Source organism: Camellia sinensis, chromosome 2 (genome assembly GCF_055761805.1).
Source record: "Camellia sinensis isolate YWXY chromosome 2, ASM5576180v1, whole genome shotgun sequence".
NCBI classification, from domain to species: Eukaryota; Viridiplantae; Streptophyta; class Magnoliopsida; order Ericales; family Theaceae; genus Camellia; species Camellia sinensis.
The window spans coordinates 114,139,233-114,153,212 of record NC_138962.1 but is presented as its reverse complement, the minus strand read 5'-3'; positions in this window follow the sequence as shown (position 1 = coordinate 114,153,212).

The following is a 13,980-nucleotide window of genomic DNA, read 5'->3' as shown; positions in this document are numbered from 1 at the left end:
GTTTGACTTATGTGGAGAAAATGCGTCTATCGAACTAGTCGCTTGGATATTAGGCTAATGAAGTAGACACTTCCACTACCACCCTTTTAATCATAGGTGATTAGTTTGACTTATGTGGGAGAATGTGTCTATCAAGCTAGCCGCCTCGATATTGGGCTAGTGAAGTAGACACTTCCATCACCAACCATCCGACCATAGGTGATTAGTTTGACTTATGTGGAGGAATGTGTCTATTGAGCTAGTAGATTGGATACTACTCTAACGAAGTAGACACTTCCACTACCACCAATTTGATCATAGGTGATTAGTTTGACTTATGTGGGAGAATGCGTCTATCGAACCTGCTACTTGGATATTGGGCTAATGAAGTAGACATTTCCAGCACCACCCATTCGACCATAGGTGATTAGTTTGACTTATGTGGAGTAATGCGTCGATCAAACTAGCCGCTTAGATATTAGGCTAATGAAGTAGACACTTCCACCACCACCCATTAGTTTGACTTATGTGGGAGAATGTATCTATCGATACAACCGCCTGGATATTGGGCTAAAAAAGTAGACACTTCCACCACCACCCATTCGGTCATAGGTGATTAGTTTGAGTTATGTAGAGGAATGCGCCTATCGAGCTAGTCGTCTTGATGTTGGGCTAGTGATGTAGCATTTCCACCACCACCCATTCGACCATAGGTGATTATTTTGACTCATGTCATGATCTATAAGTCTCACCACAGCACATGCATTTTTTTTTTAATTGTTTGGCTTTGTCATTCAGTGATAGTGTACTTCAAGACTTTTAAGAAGGGATGCTTAACCATTCTCGAGGAATCTAGTGACGCTATTGAGAAGGGGACTATTCTTCCAATTTGCCCTCCTTTCTTTGGTGTTTCGGGTTTGAAGTTCGAACCGCTTGATGGTTCTTTTCATTTGGCACAATTGGCTCGTGAGATTTCATGTCAATTGATTGAAAGCCTGCCACATTCTCGGGTTTTATTATTAAAGTCATCTAACAATGGAGAAATTGATGATCTTAGCTCATATCCTAGCCTTAGGAGTGTGGTTTGGGCTCAGAATGTGGCATGGGGTACTATTTTCAAAGCCATAGCAGAACCTTCTTTTTGTGAAGGCTATTGGGAGTGGTTGCAGGATGCACTGGGGCAACATCGTGAGAATGGCTATCCTCTTCATTCATTTTTCTATAAGAGTTACAGTTTTTCTTCAATAATTTCCCACCATCACCGTGGCTAGTTTTCTTCTTTGACTAGTTACACGAATCCATTCTCCTCTTCCCCTTGTATTTTTCTTTGGTTCCTGGCTCTGCCGGCTTGTAACATGTGAAGCACCTCTTGAACGATGTCTAAAACCTTTGGTGATTACGGCTTGCTAGGTCCACAAGTTGAGGTTGATACATAGATGAAACAGAGCCATTTGTGGGTTTGTGTGATGAGTTTGAATTTGAGGGCATAATTTTTTCACTCGGACAAGGGGATCTTTTGTCTCTCAAAACCCGTGTCCCAAATACCGTTCCAGATGTACGATGGTGCTTCAAGATTTTCGTATTTTGAAATTTCTATTACATCGTGAAATCGGGACTGATGTTCACTAACCCGGCATTTTGAATCCTTGCAGTAGCTAATGGCAGATGTTAGCTTCTCATTCCTCTCATCTTCATTCATTTCTCTATAATAGTTACAATTCTTCTTCGGCGACTTTCACCATAGTTTTCTCCTCTGATAATTTACACGAATTCATTCTCACATTCCCCTTGTATATTTTTTTTTGATTCCTAGCTCGGTTGGCTTGTAACACGTCAAGTACCACTTGAATGATGTCTAGAACCTCTGGTGATTAAGCCTTGCAAGGTCCACAAGTTGAGGTTGAGACATAGATGAAATAGAGCCATTTATGGAATCGTGTAACTTGTTGGAGAAGAAAACTAGCAGAGGTGATAGTGGGAATTCACCGAAGAAGAACTGTAACTATTATAGCGAAATGAATGAAGGTGAGAGGAATGAGAAGCTGACATCTACTATTAGCTACTGCAATGATTCAAAATGCCGGGTTAGTGAACATTTGTCTGTATTGCACGATGCAGTACAAATTTCAAAAAATGAAAATCTTGAAGCACCTTCGTGCAGCTGGAATGGTATTGGGGACACGGGTTTTGAGAGACAAAAGATCCCGTGTCTGAGTGAAAAAAACTATGCCCGCACGTTCAAACTTATTACACAATTCAAACTCATCACACAAACCCACAAATGGCTCTATTTCATCTATGTCTCAACCTCAACTTATGGACCTAGCAAGGCGTAATCACAAGAGATTCTGGACACCGTTCAAGAGGTACTTGACATGTTACAAGCCGACAAAGCCAGGAACCAAAGAAAAATACAATGGGAAAATGAGAATAGATTCCTGTAGCTTGTCAGAGAAGAAAACTAGCCGCGGTGATAGTGGGAAATCACCGAAGAAAAACTGTAACTATTATTGCAAAATGAATGAAGAGGATAGACATTCTCATGGTGTTTCCCCAGTGAATCCTGCAACCACTCCCAATAGTCTTCACAAAAAGAAGATTCTACTATGGCCTTAAAAATAGTGCCCCATGCCACCTTATGAGCCCGAACCACACTCCTAAGGGTAGGAAATGAGCTAAGATCCTCAATTTCTCCATGGTTAGATGACTTTAATAATAAAACCCTAGAATGTGACAGGCCTTCAACCAATTGACTTGAAATCTCATAAGCCCATTGTGCCAAATGAAAAGAACAATCAAGCGGCTACACCTTTGAGCCCTAAGCACCAAGGGAAGGAGGGCGAATTGGAAGAGTAGTCCCCTTCTCAATAGCGTCACTAGAGTCCTCGAGAATGGTTAAGTATCCCTTCTTGAGAGTCTTGAAGTACACCATCACTGAGTGACAAAGCCAAACAATGAAAAAAAAAATGCATGTGTTATGGAGAGACATATAGATCATGACATGAGTCAAAATAATCACCTATGGTAAAATTGGCGGTGGTGGAAGTGTCTACTTCACTAACCCAACATCAAGGCGACTAGCTCGATAGGCGTATTCCTCCATATAACTCAAACTAATCACCTATGATCAAATGGGTGGTGGTGGAAATGTCTACTTCATTGGCCCAATATCCAAGCGGTTGGATCAATAGACGCATTCTCCCACATAAATCAAACTAATCACCTATGATTAAATGGGTGGTGGTGGAAGTGTCTACTTCATTAGCCTAATATCCAAGTGGCTAGTTCGATAGACGCATTCCTCCACATAAGTCAAACTATTCACCTCTGATCAAATGGGTGGTGGTGGAAGTGTCTACTTCACTAGCCCAATATCCAGGCGGCTAGCTCGATAAACGCATTCTCCCACATAAGTGAAACTAATTTGCTATGATCAAATGGGTGGTGGTGGAGGTATCTACTTCATTAGCCTAATATCCAACGGGCTAGTTCGATAGACACATTCCACCACATAAGTCAAACTAATCACCTACGGTCAAATGGATAGTGGTGGAAGTGCCTACTTCATTAGCCTAATATCCAAGCGGCTAGCTCGATAGACGCATCCCTCCACATAAGTCAAACTAATCACCTATGGTTAGATGGGTGGTGACGGAAGTGTCAACTTCACTAGCCCAACATCTAGGGGGCTAGCTTGATAGATGCATTCCCAATATCTAGGCGGCTAGCTCAATAGATGAATTCTCCCACATAAGCCAAATTAATCACCTATGATCAAATGTGTGGTGTTGGAAGTGTCTACTTCAGTAGCCTAATATCCAAAAGACTAGTTCGATAGACGCATTCCTCCACATAAGTCAAACTAATCACGTATGATCAAATAAGTGGTGTTGGAAGTGTCTACTTCATTAGGCTAATATCCAAGCGGCTAGCTCGATGGACGCATTCCTCCACATAAGTCAAACTAATCACCTATGGTTAGATGGGTGGTGATGGAAGTGTTTACTTCACTAGCCCAATATCCAGGTGGTTAGCTCAATTGGCACATTCCCCCATATAAGTCAAACTAATCACCTATGGTCGAATGGGTGGTGGTGGTGGTGGTGGAAGTGTCTAATTCACTTGCTCAATATCCAAGCGGCTAGCTCAATAGGCGCATCCCCCACATATGTCAAAGTAATCAATTATGGTGAAAGGTTAGTGAGATATATTACTTAATTATTCTTACAAACTCATTATTTTTATGGGCAACAAGACAATGCAATTTGCAATGAACACTACAACACATAAGAGTTTTAAAGTGAAATTTTGTTGCAAAAGACATTTAGGGATTAATTTCTATCATCGTGAGGATAGTCGCTAAAAAGTCGTCCCAAAAAATAAAAAATAAGACTTTTAGCGACAAAATTTTGAAAATGTCACAAATAAATACACTTTTAGGAACAAAATAATTTAGTATCAGAATGGCTTATTTTTTGTGACAAAATTTGGTTTAAAAAAGATAATAATTCATCACTAATGTCCAATTTTTGTTGCTAAAAATATAACAATGCTACTTTTCGCAACAAAAAGATTTAGACCCTAAAAAATAATTTTCTCCCTAAATTGTGGTCTCTAAAATCTTAGTTTTTTTAGTGATATATAGGTGAGCAATTGGATGATCAACATTAGAGTTCACCCTAGAGTCTGCCTCTTTGTCAAGCCACCGAAGAAAAACCTCTGTGTGGAGGCTTTATTTTATTTTGTTAGGCTTGAGTTAATCTTTGTATCTTGCTAAAAGTCCTTCATGTAGAGTGTGAGATATGTTATAAGATATGTCTTCATACATGTATATATAAAAGTGTGTTAAAAATATTTAAATTACTACATTTGATTATGTACGCACAGTTCAATGAACATTATTATTTTTTTGTTTTGCTTCCATTTCAGGCACTGAATATATGTAAATATTTTGAAATTTTTCTTTGAGGTCGTAGGTAATCTTCGTATTACTAGCCGGTTATGACATTAAACCTATATGGGCAGATTTGGGTCGTGACAAAAACCAAGCTCTTGTTTGCTCTAACACACCAATGGGAAAATATGAGATGGAGGCTAGGGATGGAGTAGGGACCTTAACCACATATTGATAAAGTCCCAATTTCATATTAGTCCATTATAAATAATGGAATTACAAGTGTGCCTAAACTGGCCTTTACACATATGGTTTAGCCTATACTCTAGTGCACATAGGATGAGCAAAAATATGTGCTATTAGAGATGTGTCCATGACTCGGTCATGTTTTTGTATGGATCATAATTTAATGGGTTTAACTGATGCCATTTATATTTCATTTAATAGTATGCAATGCATAATTATTTGATCTATGTAGGCCCACCTACAAAAAATTCCTTACATAAAGCACCTAAATAAACCTCATCTATCCGGGCCAATATGCACGAATATGTGGACTATACACCCTAAAATAACTACACAATGTAAATAAGCAATAAAAGTGATGAAATAATGACAAAGTCTATCTTATATGATAAGATGTGCATGTAATCTACTCTAACCATTACCAAACACGTAGAACATGATCAAGTAATCTAAAAAGACGATTAAAGAAGTGTGTACCTATGGTTTGGCAGTCATATCGAAGAAAAATGCAAGAAATGCTTCCCTAAAGCCTAGATTGTTGTTTGTTTTGATTTTCTTGACTTATAGGGGGTATTAGGCACTATTTTAATTATGGTGCATGGTGTGAGTTTTGGAGCTAAGTGTTTGCGATGTGAAAACAGTAAAGTTTTAGTAGGTTATGGTCTATCTCCCTTTAAAAGGTGGGATGGGGAATATATTGGTTTAGGAACCTTGGGGGCATATACACATTACGTTGAAGCCTTAATGTGTATACACACAGTCGTGTGATGCTCCACTCGAAAAAGGCAACAAGATATTTTGAAAATTGAATCTGTATGCATTGAGATACACATACGGCTGCACGTTCACATGTGCTGCCTTGAACCCGTAATGAGATCACAAGGGCAGATGCTCCTATAAAGCTACCCGCTTGGATATTGGGTTAATGAAGTAGACACTTCCACCACCACCACCACCCCCACCCATTCGACCATAGGTGATTAGTTTGACTTATGTAGAGAAATGTGCCTATCGAGCTAGCCGCCTAGATATTGGGCTAGTGAAGTAGACATTTCCACCACCACCCATCAGACCATATATCATTAGTTTGACTTATGTGGAGGAATGCGTCTATCGAGCTAGCCGCTTGGATATTAGGCTAATGAAGTAAACACTTTCACCACCACCCATTTGATCATAGGTGATTAGTTTGACTTATGTGGAGGAATGGGTCTACCGAACTAGCCGCTTAGATATTAGGATAATAAAGTAGACACTTCAACCATCCATTTGATGATAGGTGTTTAATTTGATTTATGTGGGAGAATACGTCTATCGAGCTAGCTGCTTGGATATTGGGCTAGTGAAGTAGACACTTCCACTACCACCACCACCACATATTCAACCATAAGTGATTAGTTTGACTTATGTGGAGAAATACGCCTATCGAGCTAGCCGCCTAGATATTGGGCTAGTGAAGTAGACACTTCCACCACCACCACCCATCCGACCATATATGATTAGTTTTGTTTATGTGAAGGAATGCGTCTATCGAGCTAGCCGCTTAGATATTAGGCTAATGAAGTAGACACTTTCACTACCACCCATTTGATCATAGGTGATTAGTTTGACTTATGCGTCTATCGAACCAGCCGCTTGGATATTAGGCTAATGAAGTAGATACTTCCACCACCACCCATTCGACCCTAGGTGATTAGTTTGACTTATTTGGAGGAATGCATCTATCGAGCTATCCGCTTGGATATTAGGCTAATGAAGTAGACATTTCCACCACCACCCATTTGATCATAGGTGATTAGCTTGACTTATGTGAGAGAATATGTCGATCGAGCTAGCCGCTTGGACATTGGGCTAGTGAAGTAAACACTTCCACTACCACCTATCCGACCATTGGTGATTAATTTGACTTATGTGGTAAAATGCGTCTATCGAGCTAGCCGCTTGGATATTAGGCTACTGAAGTAGACACTTCCACCGCCACCCATTTGATCATAGGTGATTAGTTTGATATATATGGGAGAATGCGTTTATCGAACTAGCCGCTTGGATATTAGGCTAATGAAGTAGACACTTCCACCACTACCCATTTGAATGTAGGTGATTAGTTTGACTTTTGTGAGAGAATGTGTCTATCGAATCAATCGCCTAGATATTGGGCTAATAAAGTAGACACTTCTACCAACACCCATTTGATCATAGGTGATTAATTTGAGTTATGTGGAGGAATGCACCTATTGAGTTAGTCGCCTTAATGTTGGGCTAGTAAGGTTGACACTTCCACCACCACCCATTCGACCATAGGTGATTATTTTGACTCATGTCATGATTTATATGTCTCTCCACAACACATGCATTTTTCTTTTTTTTTTAATTGTTTGGCTTTGTCACTCAGTGATAGTGTACTTCAAGACTTTTAAGAAGGGATACTTAACCATTCTCGAGGACTCTAGTGACGCTATTGAGAAGGGGACTACTCTTTCAATTCGCCCTCCTTTCCTTGGTGCTTGGGGCATGAAGTTCGAGCCACTTGATGGTTCTTTTCATTTGGCGCAATTGGCTCGTGCGACTTCATGTCATTTAATTGAAAGCCTGCCACATTCTCGGGTTTTACTATTAAAGTCATCTAACCATGGAGAAATTGAGGATCTTAGCTCATTTATTAGCCTTAGGAGTGCGGTTCGGGCTTAGAAGGTTGCATGGGGCACTATTTTCAAGGCCATAGCAGAACTTTCTTTTTGTGAAGGCTATTGGGAGTGGTTACAGGATGCACTGGGGAAACATCGTGAAAATGTTTATCCTCTTCATTTATTTTTCTATAACAGTTACAGTTCTTCTTCGGCGATTTGCCACCATCACCATGGCTAGTTTTCTTCTCCGACAAGTTATGCGAATCCATTCTCCTCTTCCCCTTGTATTTTTCTTTGGTTCCTGGCTCTGTTGGCTTGTAACATGTGAAGTACCTCTTGAACAATGTCTAGAACCTTTGGTGATTACGGCTTGCTAGGTCCACAATTTAAGGTTGAGACATAGATGAAACAGAGCCATTTGTGGGTTTGTGTGATAAGTTTGAATTGTGTGTTGAGTTTGAATTTGAGGGCATAATTTTTTCACTCGGACACGGGATCTTCTGTCTCTCAAAACTCGTGTCCCCAATACCGTTCCAGATGTACGATGGTGCTTCAAGATTTTCGTATTTTGAAATTTCTACTGCATCGTGCAATTGGAACTGATGCTCACTAACCCGACATTTTGAATCCTTGCAGTAGCTAATAGCAGTTGTCAGCTTCTTCTTCTCTCATCTTTATTCATTTCTCTATAATAGTTACGATTCTTCTTCGGCGACTTCCCACCATCACCGTGGCTAGTTTTCTTCTCTCACAAGTTACACGAATCCATTCTCATCTTCCCCTTGTATTTTTCTTTGGTTGGTCAGCTTGTAACATGTCAAGTACCTGTTGAATGTTGTCTAGAACCTTTGGTGATTACGCTTTGCAAGGTCCACAAGTTGAGGTTGAGACATAGATGAAATAGAGCCATTTGTGGATTCATGTAACTTGTCAGAGAAGAAAACTAGCCGTGGTGATGGTGGGTAGTCGCCGAAGAAGAACTGTAACTATTATAGCGAGATGAATAAAGAGGAGAGGAATGAGAAGCTAATATCTACCATTAGCTACTACAACGATTCAAAATGCCAGGTTAGAGAACATCTGTCCCGATTACACGATGCAGCAGAAATTTCACAATGCAAAAATCTTAAAGCACCATCGTGCAGCTGGAAGGGTATTGGGGACACTCCCAATAGTCTTTACAAAAAGAAGGTTCTACTATGGCCTTGAAAATAGTGCCACATGCCACCTTCTGAGCCCGAACCGCACTCCTAAGGGTAGGAATGGGCTAAGATCCTCAATTTCTCCATGGTTAGATGACTTTAATAATAAAACCCCAGAATGTGACAGGCCTTCAACCAATTGACATGAAATCTCACAAGCCCATTGCGCCAAATGAAAAGAACCATCAAGCAGCTTGAACTTCAAGCCCCAATCACCAAAGGAAGGATGACAAATTGGAAGAGTAGTCCCCTTCTTAATAGCGTCACTAGAGTTCTCGAGAATGATTAATTATCCCTTCTTGAAAGTCTTGAAGTACACCATCACTGAGTGACCAAGCCAAACAATTAAAAAAAAATGCGTGTTGTATAGAGACATATAAATCATGACATGAGTCAAAATAATAACCTACGGTCAAATGCGTGGTGGTGGAAGTGTCTACTTTACTAACCCAACATCAAGGCGACTAGCTCGATAGGCGCATTCCTCCATATAACTCAAACTAATCACCAATGATCAAATGGGTGGTGGTGGAAGTGTCTACTTTATTAGCCCAACATCCAAGCGGCTGGTTCGATAGACGCATTCTCCCATCAAATGGGTGTTGGTGGAAGTGTCTACTTCATTAGCCTAATATCCAAGCGGCTAGTTTGATAGACGCATTCCTCCACATAAGTCAAACTAATCATCTTTGACCAAATGGGTGGTGGTGGAAGTGTCTACTTCACTAGCCCAATATCCAGCCGGCTAGCTCAATAAATGCATTCTCCCACATAAGTCAAACTAATCAGCTATGATCAAATGTGTGGTGGTGGAAGTATCGACTTCATTAGCCTAATATCCAAGCAGCTAGTTCGATAGACACAATCCTCCACATAAGTTAAACTAATCACCTATGGTCAAATGGGTGGTGGTGGAAGTGTCTACTTCATTAGCCTAATATCCATGCGGCTAGCTCGATAGACGCATTCTCCACATAAGTCAAATTAATCACTTATAGTCGGATGGGTGGTGGTGAAAGTGTCTACTTCACTAGCCCAATATGTAGGTGGCTAGCTCAATAGACACATTCTCCCACATAAGTCAAATTAATCACCTACGATCAAATGGGTGGTGTTGGAAGTGTCTACTTCATTAGCCTAATATCCAAGAGACTAGTTCAATCGACGCATTCCTCCACATAAGTCAAACTAATCAACTATGATCAAATGAGTGGTGGTGGAAGTGTCTACTTCATTAGCCTAATATCCAAGCGGCTAGCTCGATAGACGCATTCCTCCACATAAGTCAAACTAATCACCTATGGTCAGATGGGTGGTGATGGAAGTGTCAACTTCCCTAGCCCAATATCTAGGGGGCTAGCTTGATAGACGCATTCCCAATATCTAGGCGGCTAGCTCAATAGATGAATTCTCCTACATAAGTCAAATTAATCACATATGATCAAATGGGTGGTGTTGGAAGTGTCCACTTCATTAGCCTAATATCCAAGCGGCTAGCTCGATAGACGCATTCCTCCACATAAGTCAAACTAATCACCTACGGTCATATGGATGGTGGTGGAAGTGTCTACTTCACTAGCCCAATATCTAGGCGGCTAGCTCGATTGGCGCATTCCCCCATATAAGTCAAACTAATCACCTATGGTCGAATGGGTAGTGGTGGTGGTGGAAGTGTCTAATTCACTAGCCCAATATCCAAGCGGCTAGCTCAATAGACATATCTCCACATAAGTCAAAATAATCAATTATGGTGAAAAGTTAGCGAGATATATTACTCAATTATTCTTACAAACTCATTATTTTTATGGGCAATAATACAATGCAATTTGCAATGAACACTACAACACATAAGAGTTTTAAAGTGAAAATTTTGTTGCAAAAGGCATTGAGGGATCAATTTCTATCGTCGTGAGGATAGTCGTTAAAAGGTCGTCCCGAAAAGTAAAAAATAGTACTTTTAGCGACAAAATTTTGAATATGTCACTAATAAATACACTTTTAGGGACAAAATAATTTTGCATCAAAATTGTTTAGTTTTTTAGACAAAAAATTTGGTCCCAAAAAGATAATAATTCATCACTAATGTCCAATTTTCATTACTAAAAATATATTAATGCTACTTTTCGCTACAAAATATTTAGTCCCAAAAAAATTATTTTCTCCCTAAATTGTGGTCTCTAAAATCTTAATTTTTGTAGTGATATGTAGGTGAGCAATTAGAGGATCAACATTAGGGTTCGCCCGGAGTCTACCTCTTTGTCAAGCCACCCAAGAAGTACTTCTGTGTAGAGGCTTTATTTTATTTTGTTAGGTTTGAGTTAATCATTGTATCTTTCTAAAAGTCCTTCATGTAGAGTGTGAGATATGTTATAAGATATGTCTTCGTACATGTATATATAAAAGTATGTTAAAAATGTTTTAATTACTACAATTGATTATGTACGCATAACTTAATGGACATTATTATTTTTTTGTTTTGCTTCCGTTTCAAGCTCCGATTATACGTAAACATTTTGAAATTTTTCTTTGAGGTCGTAGGTAATCTTCGAATTACTGGCCAGATACGACACTAAACCTATAGGGCGGATTTGGGTCGTGACAAAAACCATGCTCTTGTTTGCTCAAACACACCAATGGGAAAATATGAGGTGGAGCTTAACCACATATTTATAAAGTCCCAATTTCATATTAGTCCATTATAAATAATGGAATTACAAGTGTGCCTAAACTGGCCTTTACACATATGGTTTGGCCCATACTCTAGTGCACATAGCATGACCAAACATATGTGCTATTAGAGATGTGTCCATGACTCGGTCATGTTTCTGTATGGATCATAATTTAATGGGTTTAACTGACGCCACTTATACTTCATCTAATAGTATACAATGTATAATTATTTGATCTATGTAGGCCCACTTACAAAAAATTCCTTACATAAAGCACCTAAATAAACCTTATCTATCTGGGCCAATATGCACAAATATGTGGACTATACATCCTAAAATAACTACACAATGTAAATAAGCAATAAAAGTGACAAAATAATGACAAATTCTATCTTATATGACGAGATATGCGTGTAATCTACTCTAACCATTACCAAACACGTAGAACATGATCAAGTAATCTAAAAATACAAGTAAATAAGTGTGTACCTATGGTTTGGCAATCATATTAAAGAAAAATGCAAGAAATGCTTCCCTAACGCCTAGATGGTTGTTTGCTTTGATTTTCTTGACTTATAGTGTGTATTAGGCATTGTTTTAATTATGGTGCTTGGTGTGAGTTTTGGAGCTAAGTGTTCGCAAGGTGAAAGCAGTAAAGTTTCAGTAGGTTATGGTCTGTCTCCTTTTAAAAGGTGGGATGGGGTATACATTGGTTTAGGAACCTTGGGGGCATATACACGTTAGGTTGAAACCTTAATGTGTATACACACAGTCGCGTGATGCTCCTCTCCAAAAAGGCAATAGGATATTTTGAAAATTGAATCTGTATGCACACACATACGGCTGCATGTTCACATGTGTAGCCTTGAACCCGTAATGAGATCACAAGGGCGGACCTACGGGTTGACCCAAGATGTGTGGTTGCGGCTAGGCAAGCTTACGGGCCTACAATGCCTTGGTCAACAATTTCAACTTTTAGACTATCTTATTACATAAAGAGGCCCGATTAACTTGAAATTGACATTTTTTTTTAATCATAACTTGAGTCATCTTTTAAAAAATTGACAATTCGAAGTTCATTGGGCACTCCTCATCTCTTCTTCTCGAAAGATATTTGAAAATGTATTTTTGGCCAAGTAAGACAATTATGGATGGAAAATGGGTTTAGGGGGTGGAAGGTGCTCCAGCAGGCCCAACAACGACCTAAACAAACGATTGCATCAAAGCATCACAATTTCATCATTGGAAAGAATCAAAACGCCTAAGTCTTAGAGTCGATCAAAATGGGATGTCTACATAACCTTCATAATCCAAGATCTAGAACTATTATGATTTTTACATAAATAATCCATTATTGGAAAAAAAAATACTTTAGAGATTTGACAGACGATTGAAAACAACCTAAACCTTTTGATTTTGATGGAAAGTGTTTCTCTCTCTTAACTCTATTTAGAATACGTGAATTCTGAACGATTTGATAGATACCTCGCACTACAAAAAAGAAAAAAAAAGGCTTTTCTCAGTGTTTCTTAAATCCTGAGAAAAGTATTAAAAAAAAAAAAAAAAAACGCTGGTAAAAGCCTTCTCGATGTTTTCCTGGCATTTTTTAAAAATCCTGTGAAAGGCAATTGTAATTTTGGCCCAGCCTCGGGCCCATGTCGGGCCTTGTGGGCTCCCGCCAAAGTATCAGGCCGAGCCAGAAAACTAGGCCCATGCCGTAGCCCAAGCCTAGGGGTATTCGGGCTTTGGGCGGGCCAGTGGGCCGGGCCCTTGGGCTTGGGCGGGCATGGGCGAGCCTAAACAAGTTTTCTTTTATTTTTTCCACCAAAATTTTATTATTTTCTATTAAAAATAACATTGGCCCGGGCAGGCCGGGCTTTTGGGCGGCCCTTGAGCGGGCCAATGGGCCGGGCCACTTGCTAGGCCAAGCGGGCCGAGCCCATGGGCGGGGTCGGGCTTCAAAACGATGACCTAGGCCTTGGCCCAAGGCATTCGGCTGGGCTTGGGCTCGGGCCTAAACAGGCCGAGCCAACCTCGGGCCGCGGGCGAACTTCGGACTACCCGCGGGTCACGGGCTAAAATTACACCCCTAAGTATTGGGAATGTTTGCGGCATTTGTTAAATCCTGAAAATATTACCGGTGTTTATAAACTCCAGGAAAAAAAAAAAGCACCACTGACATGACTCTAGTGCAACAAAGACGTTCCTAGCATTTTTTCCGGGCTAAAAACACCGACAATTCTATATTTTGAGGAGTTTTTTAAACGTTGAAAATAACCGTAAAAGTGTTGAGAAAACATTTTCTTTTTTTTTTTGGCAGCATTTTGTCATAAAAACACCGGGAATAGTTTAAATTTTTATTA